The following is a 17392-nucleotide window of genomic DNA, read 5'->3' on the forward strand; positions in this document are numbered from 1 at the left end:
TTTTTTCTCTTACCTTCTCGAAGGCCTGCGCTTCAACCTATTTTGAGAAGTAGTTAGTCATAAACAAAAAAAATCTAGCTTTACATGGCGCCGTTGGTAGAGGGGCGACGATGTCCATCCCCCATTTCATGAATGGCCACGGGGATAAGACCGAATGGAGTTGTTCACCGGATTGATGGATCATCGGTGCAAATCATTGTCATTTATCACACTTTCGAACGAACTCCTTGGTGTCTTTTTCCATGTTATCCCAATAATACCCTGCTCTAATCACCTTGCGAACTAGAGAGTCTGCACCATAATGGTTCCCACAGGTGCCCTCGTGGATTTCCTGTAATACATAATCGGTGTCCCCGGGTCCCAAGCACACTTCCAGTAGTCCATCGAAGGTTCTTCTGTACAACGTTCCATTTTCATCGAGTGAGAATCGAGTTGATTTGGCTCGAAGTGTTCTTGACTCTTTTGGGTCCGCGGGGAGCCTCCCATACTTCAAGTAGTCGATATACTTATTCCTCCAATCCCACGTTAAACTTGTTGAACTAATCTCTGCATGGACTTCTTCAACCACCAACTTTGATAGTTGGACGAGAGTCCCCGGGATAATATCATCTTCTTCTACCGAAGACCCCAAGTTTGCAAGTGCATCGGCTTCGTTATTCTGCTCCCGAGGTACATGGTCCAGTGTCTATTCCTTGAAGCGGTGCAATGTCACTTGAAGTTTGTCAAAGTATATCTTCATTCGATCGTCTTGAAGCTCCCATTTACTTGATTTACTACCAAAACGGAGTCACATTTTGCCTCGATGACTTCTGCCCCAAGGCCCTTGGCTAGTTCGAGACCTACAATCATGGCCTTATACTCGGCCTTGTTGTTAGTCAATTTAGAAGTCTTGATAGGTTGCCTAATGACATTTCCCGTAGGTGGTTTTAAAATAGTGCCAAGCCAGGATCCCTTCACATTCGAGGCACTTTTTGTGAAAAGAGTCCATGCGAAGTTGTTCTTCTTCTTGAGTAAGGAAACGACATGATGGCTCCGATCTGATGACCTCAAGATAAATTGGCCTAGGGCAACTATCCATCCGGTCAACCGTTGTACAGCTTTCACATTGTTGACTATGGTGATTTCCTTGATGGCTTTGATTTTATCGGGGTTGATCTCAATACCCCTATTCGACACCATGAAGCCCAAGAACTTGCCCGAGACGACTCCAAAAGCGCATTTCTCCAGGTTAAGCTTCATGTTGTACTTTCTTAAGATATCGAACGTCATCTGTAATTGGTTCAAATGTTCCTCTGCATACAAGGACTTAACTAGCATGTCATCAATATAAACTTTCATGGATTTGCCTATTTAATGTTCGAACATCTTATTAACTAGGCGTTGATATGTGGCTCCTGCATTTTTAGCCTGAAGGGCATTATATTATAACAATACGTACCATACTCGTGATGAATGAAGTCTTTTCCTGGTCCTCCAGGTTCATTTGAATTTGGTTGTACCCATAGTAGGCATCGAGAAAGGTAAGGATCTCGTGGCCGGCTGTAGCATTGATCAAACGATCGATGTTGGGCAATGGGAAAGAATCTTTAGGGCATGTTTTGTTCAAATCTTTGTAGTCTACACATATTCTAAGTTTATTCCCTTTTTAGGGACTACCACTACGTTAGCTAGCCATTTAGGATATTGTACTTTTTTGATGGATCCTATTTTGAGAAGTTTGGTTACCTCTTCTTTGATGAATGCATGCTTTACCTCGGACTGAGGTCTCCTCTTTTGCTTCACCGTTTTAAATCTAGGATCGACACTTAGTTGATGGGTAGTTATCTTCGGTGGGATCCCTATCATATCTAAGTAGGACCAGGCGAGGCAATCAATATTATCGATAAGAAATTGAATGAGTTTTTTCCTGAGTTTGGGGGTTAACCTCGTCCCCAGGTATACCTTTCGTTTTGGAAGATGCTCGATCAATATGGCCTGTTCGAGTTCTTCGACCGTGGACTTCGTCGCATCCGATTCCTCGGGGTAACGAAGGCTCGGGGAATGAGGAAATCTTCTTCTTCATCCTCAGCAACCTGTTCATTGGACACCTGTCCCTCGGGCTCAGCCGAGGGCACGGGCTATGATTGTTATTTGGCCACCTGTTCGTCCTTCGACTTTTCCGATGTGGATGGTGTCGATACCGGTGCCAAGTCGTGCACTGCAAACATCTCCTTAGCTGCATGTTGCTCTCCATATACTGTTTTCACGCCATCCTTTGTTGGGAACTTCATCATCTAATGAAGGGTTGATGGCATTGCATTACACGGCCTTCCAAGCAAAGCATTACACCTTATGTCACCTTCGATGACATGAAATTTAGTGTCTTGTATGGTTCCGGCCACGTTGACTGGGAGGATGATTTCTCCCTTCGTTGTTTCACTTGCCATGTTAAAGCCATTCAAGACTCGAGATGCCGGTATGATTTGATCGAGCAGCTCGAGCTGCTTCACGACCCTTGACCTGATTATATTTGTCGAACCACCTGGATCCACGATAACACGTTTAACTTGAACTTTATTTAAAAGGATAGAAATTACTAGTGCATTATGTGAGGCTGAGATAAGGCCTTGATGTCTTCCTCGCTGAATGTGAGGGTGTCCTCGGGCATGTAATCCCGAGTCCATTTCTCCCCTGTGATGGATACTTTGGTACGTTTGAATATAGGTTCCTGTGGGACGTCGACTCCACCGATGATCATGTGAATGACATGTTGAGGTTCTTCAGGTTCCTTTGATCGGCATATGGTTGATACCATTTTTTGTTGAATCTCGATCCCTGGTCTGTGTCCTTCGGGGGCTTGGCTACGAATCTGTTAGGATGAACTGAGCCCGAGGGGGCTCCCAACTAGTCATCCTCGACCCTAATTTTTGACTGATAACGATTGTGCACATCCGACCATGTCACAGTTGTATATTCAATCAAGTTTTGCTTTAGCTGTCGAGATGCAATCGAGCTTCTTTCATTCAAACCTTGCATAAAGGCCCGAACTGCCCAGTCATCGGAGACCGCTGGTAATTCCATTCTTTCCATCTAAAACCGGGACACGAACTTCCTTAGCATCTCATCATCCCTTTATTTTATTTTGAAGACGTTCGATTTTCTTGTGGCCACTTTTATGGCCCCGGTGTGTGCTTTCACAAAGGCGTCCGCCAACATAGCAAATGAATCAATAGAGTTAGGAGCTAAGTTGTGATACCAGATCATAGCTCCTTGTGATAGTGTTTCCAAAAACTTTTTCAATAATACTGACTCGATTTCATCGCCATTCAAGTTATTTCCTTTGATTCCACAAGTGTATGAAGTAATATGTTCGTTAGGGTCAGTTGTTTCATTATATTTCAGTATATCGGGCATGCGAAACTTCTTGGGAATGGGCATTGGAGCCGCACTTGGGGGGAAAGGTTTTTGTATAAATTTTTTGGCATCTAGACCTTTCAAAACTGGAGGTTCTCCCGGTATCTGGTCTACCCGGGAGTTATAAGTTTCCACCTTCTTATCGTTGTCTTTTATATTCTTTTCTCCTGACTCGATCCTTTTAGTCAGTTCCTCGATCATTTTCATGATTGTTGGGTCAATCCCCAAGCCGCTTTCATCGGCCTTTCAAGCGCTGGTTCAGTATGCCGAGCATTCACTAGTTCGGCGGTGTTTGGAGTTCTGTTCTGACTCTGAAGTTGAGCGATGGAGACTTGCTAAGCTTGCAACATCTCGAATATCACTTGAAGGCTGACTCCTCATTCTTCCATTCCTCGTATTTCCTGGCCTCCGGCTTGGGCTTCCCTGTGTGCATTCCTTACGGGGTTTGTGCCTGCGCCCGTGTGTAGAGCGTTATGTGAACTGATATCAACTGGCTCCATATTTGGCAGTCCCTCAGGGTTTATGGGTGGTACACCGACCCCTATACCGCTATTTTCTCCGAGTCCCTCACTGTCATGAGTAGGTGCATTTTGTGTGCTAGACATATCTTAGCTCGAAATCAAAGAATCTTTGACAAGAAAAAGTATGAAGAATAACGTGTATTATCAGAAAACTCGCACTAATATAATCATTATTATCTTTAGCCCCACAATGGGCGCCAAACTGTTTACCTCGAAAAATGTAAGTAACAATTAAATATGATCTGTGATTTTAAAGATATGTGATTTATTCCAATACTAGTGAATGTACAAATAATAATAAGTTTAAGTAAGAAGGATTGTTGAACCAAACTAGTATTGTTAGAGCAATAAGGACCTCGAGCTCGATTATCTCGGGGGCCTCGAGGTGAGCTAAGAGCAATAAAGCATAAACAATAAAGTAAAGACAATAAAGCTAAAGAACAATTGTTAAGCACGGTAAACAAGAAAAGCAGAGTGGAATGTTCTATTGCAGTGAATGAGATGATCCTTACAAATGATTGAGGTCCTCTTTATATAGGAGGGGAAAACCCTAATATGGTACATTTCCAATTATGATAAAGAATTCTATTGGTACAGCTGTATAACATTCTAGTACGGACTTATACTATTTCATACAAATCTTATCCCATAATTTATGACCTGATCCACGTGTCCTTGAGAAATTTCCGCTCTTTCTTGAGTGTCCTCGAAATTGTACTGCCCCCGAGGCAGATCATAACGGGTCCCCGATTTTCTTCTCGAGGTGTACTTCGAGCTTCCCGAACTCGGGCTCGGAGTGTAATCAAGTCTCCAAAATCGAGCTCTCCAATTTCTACCGTACACACTTTATTAGGCAATTTCATTAAGTTGTATGACTATTTAAGGAATTAAGTCGTAGTCAAAATACTTAGAAACAACGAATTATCCATAATTGCAGGAGTCAAGGCACAAGCTTTCTGATCATTGGGCAAATGACCCTGCAGTCCAAGAAGCTCTCCATGTTGAAGTGTTATTTTGCCTTGATTTTCTACTTATACATACTAGGGCACCATAAGAAGATGGGAAAGATGTAAACAAGATGGTATAAAGATATCCTACACATATACCTCTATGGATAGTTTTTCCTGTCATGTAAATCTTAGCACCAAAGGATATCGAGCGCTTATATTCAGGTTAGTTTGTTTCCTCTTCATTTGCTTATAATTCTATAAATTGAAGCCTTTCATTTAAAGATTTACCAACGGATGTATATTGAGGGCAGTAGATACGGACATATAAATTAACTACTTCCGCTTCGAGTTATAATGAGGTAGTAAGGGTAATAATATTAAATTTATTTTTCAATATACATAATTGGTCTAAACTTATCAATATACATAATTGGTCTAAACTTAATTTTCACAAATGAGATAGTAAGTGTAATGATATTATGCACTAGATAACTTAAAATTCCGAATCCGCGGCTTGTTGAAGGAGTGGTGATCATGACATGGGTGTTCCTTTCATGTCTACTGAAGCGTGGATTAGAGCTCTAAACTATTCCATTATTGATGATTGGTATCCAAATAGAAAGAAAATGCACCTGATAGGACGAGATCGAGTCCGTCTTACTAAAGAAGTTCGGGGAAACGCTCTTGAAGGGGGCCACGATGTGGTATCACAACCTAGCTCCCAACTCCATAGATTCATTTGCCATGCTAGTTGATTCCTTCATAAAGGCACACGCCAGTGCCATCACAGTAGCAACAAGGAAGTCCTACGTATTCAAGATTAAGCAGAGGGAGAATGAAACACTACGAGAGTTCGTATCTCGCTTCCAAATGAAACGGATGGAACTACCCCCGATCTCCGACGACTGGGTGGTGCAGACCTTCACTCAAGGCCTGAACGAACAAAGCTCAGTGGCCTCAAGGCAGCTGAAAGAGAATCTGATCGAGTATCCCGCCGTAACCTGGTCGGACGTCCACAACCGGTACTAGTCAAAGATCTGGGTCGAGGATGACCAGTTGGGAGCCCCCTCAAGCTCAGTATATCCGAGCAGACTCCTGGCAAAGGAGTCGAAATCGAACAAAGAGAGGTATCAGTCGTACCCCGAAGATAGGAGGAATGTCCCGAGATGCAATCCGCCTTGCAATGATTGATTGGTGAATCGAGGACAGAACCTTCAGGAACCCATCATCCGAGGCGGATTCGACGGGGATACGGGGCCAGTGAGGGCACCTCGCCTATCATAATACAACTTCAACGTCGATGAGCCGGACATCGTGTTCACCATCAGTAAAACCAGGGACACTGAATGGCCCAAACCTATTCAGTCGGATCCCTCCTAGAGTAATCGCAACTTAGTGTGTGCACTTCATAATACACACGGCCATAAGACCAAAGATTGCCACCAGCTCCAAAAGGAAATAGCCAGGCTACTCAACAAAAGTCACTGCCGAGAATGTTTTAGCGATCGGGCTAAAATCCAATTCCGAGAAAGAGAGGCAGCCAAGAAGAACGAAGCAAATGAATCATAACACGTTATCCGCGTGATATTAGAGGGGCGTCGGCACTCCCTAGGAACCCGTGAAGAGGAGGTCAAAAATATTTACCACCAGACAAAGACGAACCCGAGGATACGTACCCGAAGATGCCCTCACATTCAACAAGGAAGACTCTGAAACCTCGCCCCAACCTCATAACAACACACTGGTAACCTTTTTTTTCATTTATTCATTTCAAATAAAACATGTGCCCGCGAATCCAGGTAGCTCGACCAATATTATCAAGCCAAGAGTAATAGAGCAGCTCGGACTGCTAGACCAAATCGTGCCTGCCTCTCGAATCCTTAACGGATTCAACACGGCAGTCGAAACAATAAAAGGAGGGGTCACACTCCTAGTGGGCGTGGCCAGCGCAGCCCAAATTGCCAAAATTCCATGTCATTGAAGGAGACATGAAATACTACGCCTTATCCGAACGACTAAGGATACACTGCATGAGGACGACACCGTCTACCCTCCACCAAATGATGAAATTTCCGATGGAGGATGGGGTTAAAACCCTCTATGGGGAACAACGCGTGGCAAGGGATGCGTTCGCATTACGTAACATAGCGTTGGCACCAATATCTCCACTCTCGAAAGAGTCAAAGGATAATTAAACAACACATTCGGCTAAGCCCGATTAAACACAATGGAGGACCATACCGAGTCCTTGCTCCAAACAATAGGGACACATCGGACCTCGGAACATCGCCGGCGCATCCCACGATAAGGTAAGACCACCTCCCTCTTTCGTCATTTTACACTAACCCATATGCAGGTGCCCGGTCAGGGCAGTTGAAAATGCTAAACCCGAAGATCTCAAGGCCTTAACGGCATCCGTTGCACTCTTTTCCTTCGGCCGAGCTTTTGTCCCGAAGAGGGTTTCACCAGCAAGGTTTTTAATGGGGAAACGTACATGTGATACCTTAGGAGGATCCAACAAGCTTTCAAAGCTTCTTTTGCAATCAACCCCGAGCACTAGAGGACATCCCCTTGAGAGGTCATCCACTCGGAAGAACCAGGGAACAACAAACAAGGTTCCAATAGGAAATGATGTACCGGGCTGGAAAAGGGTTAAAACTCCAAGATGCCATGGCGGCTGTGCTAGCAAAAGTGGAATGCAATAATAGGACATTCCATGTTGGTTTAGCCTGGAGGATAGTTCATAATACCTCATCTCTCTGGACAAGAATTCTCATCTCCAAGCACTGTAATTGGAACCATATCCCAAAATAATCCAAAGGATGGAATATATGTAGGTCGGCCAGTAGGTGGATTGTTAACAAAGGGGACAGGGTAGGTTTTTTTTCAATGATGCATTGATACCAAATAATACATCCATCAGAAAAATGCTTGGGGTTCTCTTACACTAATGACCTTACTGCCAAGGTGGCCACAATCTACAATAATGGGGAATGGAATACCTTTTCCCTCTCCCTCAACCTTTCTAACAACATCATGAACCTGATCAAATTCACATTTATTCCTACTAATTTAGTCAAGGAAAACAAGATGATTTGGGGTCTGACACACAATGATATTTTTACCACCAAATCAGCCTACACCTTTCTTAGCAGCAAAGCTGATTTATTTGAGAATAGGGATGGAAATAAATCAGCTGGATATGGAAGTTAAAGGTACCCAATAAGATCAAAGCATTCATTTGGCTACTGTCCCATGATAGACTGCCAACGAGAGCCCTCCTTCACAGAATTGGGGTTAATTGTAACCTTGCTTGTTGTTTCTGCTCCTCTACTCTAGAAACAAGTACCTATATTTTCTTCAACTCCTAATGCTAAGTTGTTCTGGCATGATTTCACCACTAAAAGCACAACTGCGAACCAATAGTGGTACCCAAACTTCACATCCTAGTCCTGGTCTAATACATGGACCAACCTAAGGGTGCCCTTCAATGATATTCTATCCTGGAAGGTTATCCTTCCCTTCTGCTTCTGGTACATATGGATAATAGAAAATCATAACCTATTCAACGAAAAGAAAGATCACATCTCCACTTCTAATACCATTGCTATGATCGCTGAATTCTACATAGTAACAGTCAGGGAGAGTTTGAGGAATACAGTTACTATAGGTGTCAAATGGGAACCTCCATACGGGCGTCACTATAAGATTAACATAGATGGGGCAGCTCTAGATAACCCAAGGATAGGTGGCATTGGAGGTGTCTTTAGGACATCCAGTGGAGACTGGATCATTGGATTCATGGAAAACATGTTTCATACCACCAACACCCTGAAGGAGATGATCGCACTTTTAAGGGGTCTCCAAATTGCAGAACAAAGGGGCCTAACACCACTAGAAATAGTCACAGATAACAGAGGTAATAAAAATGCTAATCTCAAGAAATAACACTCATGACTCTATTATTTCTTGAATGCAGGTTATTTCTTACATTATCCTTTGAACGGCGAAGGCTATATCAGTAATTGTAGCTGAGTCCATTCTCCCCACACCATTCAATTCGTAAATGCTCTGTAGATTACTATGTGTCAAATTGTAAATGCCACGTGGGTTTATATTTTGTCCATCCTTTTGGCTTCTCCTCTATCATCTGCAGCTTCTCATATTTTTTGTTGACAAAAAATTATACTTTTTGTTTGGTTGTACAGTTCACAACACTTTCTAATTAGTTTTGTCTTTTCTCAGTAAAATTTATATCTTATTGGTTAAAGGAAAAAAGATAAACAGGGTACAACGTAATACCATGAAGAATAAAAAATATTCACTATCAATTCTTTCATCGTCTAATATTGTAAAACAGATAAAAGATTATATTGAAGTTAATATTGAGAAAAATTATATGGTGTCTGTTTGTTCAAATGTCCTTAATTCCAGCTAGCTGCAAGGATTATACTCAATCTAATTTTTAACAAGAACTCCATAAAGATATATTGTTAAAGACACATATATTACTGTCACCGAGAGAGTGACAGATCGTGACTGAATTGTATAATACATATCAAAATTATTTTAAAAGAAGGAGCTTTATCATTTGTAAAAACTTATTACATGTACATGTGAATTGAATGTAATCTGAGATTTTATTTAGTACCATGTATTGAAGTTTAGAACAAGAAATGCTTAGATGACGAACAGACGTGCATTGAATCGTTGCGGGTTGCTTCCTTTTCTTGACCTATTGTCCTTCTAATTTCATCTGCCGAAGGAAACTCCTTTCACTATATCAGTCTTGGTATATTTGCTGTAACATAGGATGGTTCAAGGATGGCAAGAACATATTCCTTCCTTTTTATTCCTTCTAGCATTTATCCTTTCATTTTGGAAAAAGAATATTACTACAATCTTTGGGGATATGAAATGATGAACTATTCTATATTGGCAGTATTCGATGTCACAAGTAAAGATAAGAATATTATTACAAAGGTATCAGCCTTGGATTATATCATGAAGGTGAGCTTATTCTCTGTGCAAATTTAGAAACTTTTTACTTTCACCTTCTAGTAAGACAATTTATTGTTTTTATTGGTGTTTTGCGATCGAATTATTCAACTAAGTATGCTAACTGTTTCCAATTAAATTTGTGGGTTTAGAGCTTGACTCTTAGTACTAAAGGTTTACTCTGATTTTTTCAGGAAACTTATTCAATAATAGGAACATTAATTACCAGTTGATCATTTTTGTATATCATAGCTTGTTTTGATGAATCAAAGATGAAAATAGTATTACAATGTGTAAACTTGTAATGGTTACAAATTATTATTGCATGATTTGAGTCTTTTTTCTCTTTCTTGTCCAAAACAAAGTTTCTTAAAATGCAATATTAAAGGTTGGGTGTAGCTCTTCAGTGAACGAGTTAATACTAACATAATCTTTGGTTATTGCAGCCTGCAGGTGTAATTGACTTCTTACAAGAATAACTACTTAAGGGAAAACGTAGTAGAGGAAATATTGCTAAATTTGTTACCATAAATGAGTACATTTTGAAAGACAGATCTGGAGAAGGTTTAATATTGGAGGGATTCAGTTGGTGAAGCAGGCAAAACAGTAAGATGCAATTTACCAAGTGGTTATGAATGGTACAAGGCTATCTTTCTTTTCCTCTATAATCAACTAAACAATAGTCTTCAACTAATGTTTGTACTTGGAGAACATTTCTGAAATCTTGTGTGATTTATAAAAATAAGAAGTATTTAGACATATCATTGTGCAATTTAGAAAAGAGAAAAAGACAGAGCTACAAATAGAAAATTTATAAATTTATGGTAACTTCCCAAAAGAATTATCTTTCATGGAAGAAAAGCAAGTTATGTGCAAAGAAGTAGGAACTAACTAGAAGTCCACCTAAAGCAGTTATGGTATCCTCAATTAAAAATTTCATTTTTGTGTTTCTTCTTTCAAGATATAGTGCTTTCCTTTCTTTTTAAAGTTTTTACTCAAAATTTCTCATTACTTCCAATATGGTGGCAATGAGAGAGAACACAGGAAGGATCCAACTTCAAGTTCCGAGCATGACATACCAGAAACACCAGATCCAAAGCGTTTATCTTATGGAATTTTAATTTAATTTTCTTCACATACACTAAGGAGACATGCTCAGAATAGAGAGGCAGCACGAAAAAGTAGACTCGGCAAAAAGGTACTTATCACTCTCTTATGTAGTGACTTTGCTTTTCTTGTGCCAAGTGTCTATCAAAAAACAGTTTTTCTACCTGCACAAAGTAGGGTAAATCGGGGTAAGGACTATGTACATACAATCCTCCCCAAACTCCACTTGGGAGATTATACTAAATATGTTATTGTTATAACGTTTTTTGTATATGTGATATCTACTGGTAAATCTGCCCGGTAATTTGAGATTAGTGGGGATAGAGATGCTTCCTGAAATTCATGCTTGAACTTTGGGATAACGATTCACAATACAATCTGGCTTTATTGTAGATTATTGCAGCTTGATATCCATCAGTTCTTAGAGTCATGTCTAGAGGAATCATGAAGCTAGCAAGGTATATGTAAATTTGATAAATAATCCATTTTCCCTAGGGTTTGAACTAGGAATGTTTAGTTTTCCACACATAGTTTATTTTTCATAGGTTTAAACTCAAGTCTATGTTGGACTTTAAGCCATTAGGCTTTAAAGTAGAAGAAGTGTGAATTGGAAATGGAGGGAAATAAAATGGAGGGAAAATGAAAAATTTGAAGAAGTGAACTTTTGTCTTGCACTTTGTCCCTCATTGGTGAGGGACAACCACATTTGTGTGCTTATATATAGAATCACTTCTTAAAGCTCTTAAAAGGAGTTGAAGAGAATGAACCCTCGCGTCGTCGTCGTCATTGCTCGCTCGGCTTCGGCTTCGGATTTGTCAAACGATCGATAAGATTATTTTTTGGACAAAATTTATTTAATTATTTAATAATTAATTAAATGTCAAATCACTGCTGAAAATACGCCAGAATCCTGCTGAAGATTCAGAGGGTCTCTCTGGCCGCAGTTCTACTGCGACCGCGGTGGAACCGCGGCAGGCAGATTCAGAGAGCCTCTCTGACCGCGGTTCTGCTGCGGTCGCGGTAGAACCGCGGCAGGCAGCGTATTCTTCTTAAAAGACACCTTTTCCAGACACCTCTTCTAATAATTGCCTATAAATTCTGAGGCAAGGCTCCATTTTCTATATACGAAAAACACTCCAGAACTTCTTTCTTTCTGAATACACTGCATCCTAATTCGCAGTCTCTCTCTCTCAAATTCGTAAGTGTGATTTTGCTCCGTTCTTTGAGTTCGTTGGTATCCTGCAGTTTGTATTACCACTGTTGCAGGAAGGTTTATTCCGTTTTATCCTGGGAGGAATTAATCCATTACCTTGGCAACGTGTGAGGGGGTTAAAATTCCTTAAGGACGCACAAGAAAATTGTGGACTCGGAATATTTTTTATTGTTTATTGTTCCAGTTTTTTCCTTCTAACAGTTTTTATTTTTATTTTCTTCCTAATTTTGTGTTTTCACATAGAAGCGAATTTTACAAGCTTAAGGAATTTTACAATTACTAACGTTTCTGTGTTGATTAAACTGTTTTCTATATATACTGGTTTGGAGACTAAAGCCTTCGTGCTTTCTACTCCAATAATTGTTCTGTCCGATTTAAAGTATAATAAAACTTTACCGGAATAAGAAACGTACGGGTTTGAAGTATATAAAAACTTCACCATTATTACGTGTTGTGTGTTTGGTTTGGTATTCAGTTTGAAGATATCAAAACTTCACTGATTTAACAAAATTTTGTTTTGTTTCCAACTCTACAGAAATATGACGAATGAAAACCAAACTAATGGAAGTGTTGCGGGAACGGGTGCTACTGTTACGAGTGTTGCTGCCTCGTCAAGCCGTTCTACTCCTGCCCATGCTATGGCACCGACAGAAAAACCCGAAAAGTTTTCTGGTATTGACTTCAAATGCTGGCAAATGAAGATGCTCTTCTATCTTACTACGTTGAGTTTGCAACGTTTCATCAAGGAGGATCCTCCGGTCATGGCTGAAAATACTCCGGATGATGAACGACTTGTTGTAACTGAAGCATGGAAACATTCTGATTTCTTGTGCAAAAACTACATATTGAGTTGTTTGGAAGATGGCTTGTACAATGTCTATAGTGTCATGGAAACTTCAAAAGCGTTATGGAATGCGCTTGAGAAGAAGTACAAGACTGAGGATGCCGGACTTAAGAAGTTCGTGGTTGCAAGGTTTTTGGATTTCAAGATGATTGATACTAGGTCAGTCATAACTCAAGTCCAAGCATTACAAGTCATTGTGCATGACCTCCTTGCTGAAGGTATGACCCGAATCAATAATTTTATTAATAAGATTTATCTTATTATTAATTATGAATTTGTTATTGAAGGTATGGTCATAAATGAGGCCTTTCAAGTCGTTGCTTTCATTAAGAAGTTACCTCCGTTGTGGAAGGATTTTAAGAACTATCTTAAACACAAGCGGAAGGAGATGACACTAGAAGACTTGATTATTCGTTTGAGGATAGAAGAAGACAACAAAAATGCTGAAAAGAAGTCACGTGGAAACTCGACAATAATGGGGGCAAACGATGTTGAGGAGGCGCCACAAAATAAGAAGAGGAAGAAGGCTTCTGGACCAAAGAATTACCCAAGCAAGAAAAAGTTCAAGGGTAATTGCCACAACTGTGGAAAATCTGGGCATAAGGCTGTGGATTGTCGTGCGCCAAAGAATGATAAGAAGAAAAAGAATCAAGCTAACATGGTTGAAGATGAAATGGAGGACTTATGTGCCATGTTGTCTGAATGCAACTTGGTAGGAAATCCAAAAGAATGGTGGATAGATTCTGGAGCCACCCGCCATGTTTGTGCTAACAAGGAGTTATTTTCTTCTTATGCCCCCGCAGGACCCAACGAGACAATCTTCATGGGAAATTCATCTATGGTCAAAATTGAAGGAGTTGGCAAGATTGCGTTGAAGATGACGTCGGGAAAAATAGTGACTCTAAACCAAGTCCTCCATGTTCCAGAAATTCGCAAGAATCTTGTGTCTACCTCACTTCTTGTCAAGAATGGATTCAAATGTATTTTTGTTTCTAATAGTGTTGTACTTAGTAAGAACGATGTATATGTAGGAAAAGGTTACCTAAATGAGGGCCTTTTTAAGCTAAATATAATAGCAGTTCCTATCAATAAAGTGAATGTTTCTTCTTACTTACTTGAGTCAAACACTTTATGGCATTCGCGTTTAGGTCACGTAAACTTCAAAACATTGAAGATGATAAATCTAGAAGTATTGCCAAAATTTGATTGGATTAATTCCAAATGTCAAATTTGTGTAGAATCAAAGTATGCTAAGCATCCTTATAAGTCTGTTGAAAGGAATTCAAGTCCTTTAGACTTAATTCACACAGATATTTGCGACATGAAGTCAACACCATCTCGCGGTGGGAAAAAGTATTTTATTACTTTTATTGACGATAGCACGAGATACTGCTATGTTTATTTACTTAATAGTAAAGATGAGGCAATTGATGCTTTCAAGCAATACAAGAGTGAAGTTGAAACGCAACTAAATAAAAAGATCAAAATGATAAGAAGTGATCGGGGTGGCGAATATGAATCTCCTTTTGAAGAAATTTGTTTGGAAAATGGCATTATTCACCAAACAACTGCCCCTTACTCTCCACAATCTAATGGAATTGCGGAGAGGAAGAATCGAACGTTGAAGGAGATGATGAATGCATTGCTAATAAGTTCTGGCTTACCACAAAACTTGTGGGGGGAATCTATACTTACAGCTAACCGGATAATCAACCGTGTACCTCATAGTAAAACACAGTCCATTCCTTATGAAAAGTGGAAAGGAAGGAAGCCTAGCTTGAAATACTTCAAAGTGTGGGGGTGTTTAGCTAAGGTACAAGTTCCTAAACCTAAAAGGGTTAAGATAGGTCCAAAAACGGTTGATTGTGTGTTTATTGGATATGTAACCAATAGCAAGGCATATCGTTTTCTGGTTCATAAATCAGAAAATCCTAAGATTCACATTAATACGATAATAGAATCAGATAATGCTGAACTCTTTGAAACTATTTATCCGTATAAAAAGGAAAGTGAAGTGACCTGCCAAAAGTCAAAACGACCTCGGGAGGAAATAACAGATGGTATGCCTAATGAAGAAAATCCAAGAAGAAGTAAACGTCAAAGGATATCTACTTCATTCGGTCCAGATTTTCTGACTTTTCTGTTAGAAAATGAGCCTCGTACCTTCAAGGAAGCAATGTCTTCCTTAGAAGCACAATATTGGAAAGAAGCTGTCAATAGTGAAATAGAATCCATATTGAGCAACCATACCTGGGAATTGGTTGATCTTCCTCCAGGTAACAAAACGTTGGGTTCTAAATGGATTTTCAAGAAGAAAATGAAGGACGATGGTACTATTGACAAATACAAGGCAAGACTTGTTGTCAAAGGATTTAGACAACGAGAAGGTCTTGACTATTTTGACACATACTCGCCGGTAACAAGAATTACATCCATTCGGATGCTAATAGCGTTAGCCGCCTTGTATGGTCTTCAAATCCATCAAATGGATGTAAAAACAGCATTCTTAAATGGTGATCTTGAGGAAGAAATTTACATGAACCAACCTGAAGGGTTTGTGGTTCCGGAAAAAGAAAAGAAGGTGTGTCGACTTGTCAAGTCCCTTTATGGACTAAAACAAGCACCCAAGCAATGGCATGCGAAATTTGACCAAACAATGTTGTCAAATGGTTTTAAGATTAATGAATGTGATAAATGTGTTTACATTAAGAACGTTCCAAATCATATAGTCATTGTTTGCTTATATGTTGATGATATGCTAATAATGAGCAAAGACATTGCCGACATTCAAGCTACTAAACGTATGCTTGCTAGTAAGTTTGATATGAAAGACTTAGGAGTTGCCGATGTAATTCTAGGAATTAAAATCCAGAGGACTCCTCAAGGTCTAGCTTTGTCTCAGTCACATTACGTGAAAATGGTACTGGAAAAATTCAAACACTTGGAATTTAAAAGTGCAAGAACTCCAATGGACTTAAACCATCATCTTATAAAGAATAAAGGTGAAAGTATGTCTCAATTGGAGTATGCTCATGTGTTGGGAAGCTTAATGTACATCATGAACTGTACACGACCTAATATAGCTTGTGCAATAAGTAAACTTAGTCGATTCACAAGTAATCCCAATAAACATCACTGGGTGGCAATGAAACGAGTTCTGGGATACTTGGAGTATACCCAAGACTACGCTTTGCACTACAATAAATATCTTGCGGTTATCGAAGGATATAGTGATGCAAATTGGATAACCGGCTCAACAGAAATAAAGTCCACAAGTGGATATGTTTTTACTGTTGGTAGAGGAGCAGTATCTTGGAAATCTTCCAAACAGACGTGTATCGCTCGTTCTACAATGGAATCAGAGTTTATAGCTTTGGATAAAGATGGTGAAGAAACTGAATGGCTTCGAAATTTCTTAGAAGACATTCCGTTCTGGCCAAAGCCTTTGGCTCCTATTTGCATACATTGTGATAGTGAGGCTGCTATAGGACGAGCAGGGAGCGTTATGTACAACGAAAAGTCTCGTCATATACGACGAAGACATAACACCGTTAGACAACTACTTTCTAGTGGAATTATCACTATTGATTATGTAAGATCAAAGGATAATGTGGCGGATCCGCTTACAAAAGGTTTAACTAGAGAGGGAGTTGAGAAATCATCTAAGGGAATGGGACTATGGCCGAGGACAAGTCAACATGGCGGTAACTCTACCTAGAATTTTGGATGTTCCGAGATCTAGGTTCAAGGAGCTCAAACAAAGTTGTGATTGACCGGTTCAACATTGTCAAAATAAAATCTTTGGTCCATTCTCGTGATGAAGACAATGTTCAGTAACAAGGATAGAACTTTACACGTTCTTTAATGATTACCAAAGTTTGATGAGGTATCTATCAAATAGTGTCAATCTAAAGGATTACACGTTTAGGAATCACCTACGTAAGTGTGAAGTGTAAGCCGCTTCAAGGAGAATTCTGTAAGGCCAATTCTCTACGCACTTATGAGACCAGGCGGTGTTCATGGCTAAAACGAACACAACAATGAGAACCAAAAGACGGTTAAGGGTTGGTTGTGTGACATATGGTTTTCTAGGTATACACTAAAGTTCGACGGTTCAAAGATATCAAATCTACCGATTGACCGAGTATATCCGACATATGTTCACTACGGAAAGTTCAAAGGGAAACCTACTTATCCAGATGCAATTAATCCTTACTTGCAAAATCACATAGCTTTCATCTATGATCTTTCTTGATACAGCCATTCCCATTCATGTGGGAGATTGTTGGACTTTAAGCCATTAGGCTTTAAAGTAGAAGAAGTGTGAATTGGAAATGGAGGGAAATAAAATGGAGGAAAAATGAAA

This window comes from Nicotiana tabacum, chromosome 18, assembly GCF_000715075.1.
Source record: "Nicotiana tabacum cultivar K326 chromosome 18, ASM71507v2, whole genome shotgun sequence".
NCBI lineage: Eukaryota > Viridiplantae > Streptophyta > Magnoliopsida > Solanales > Solanaceae > Nicotiana > Nicotiana tabacum.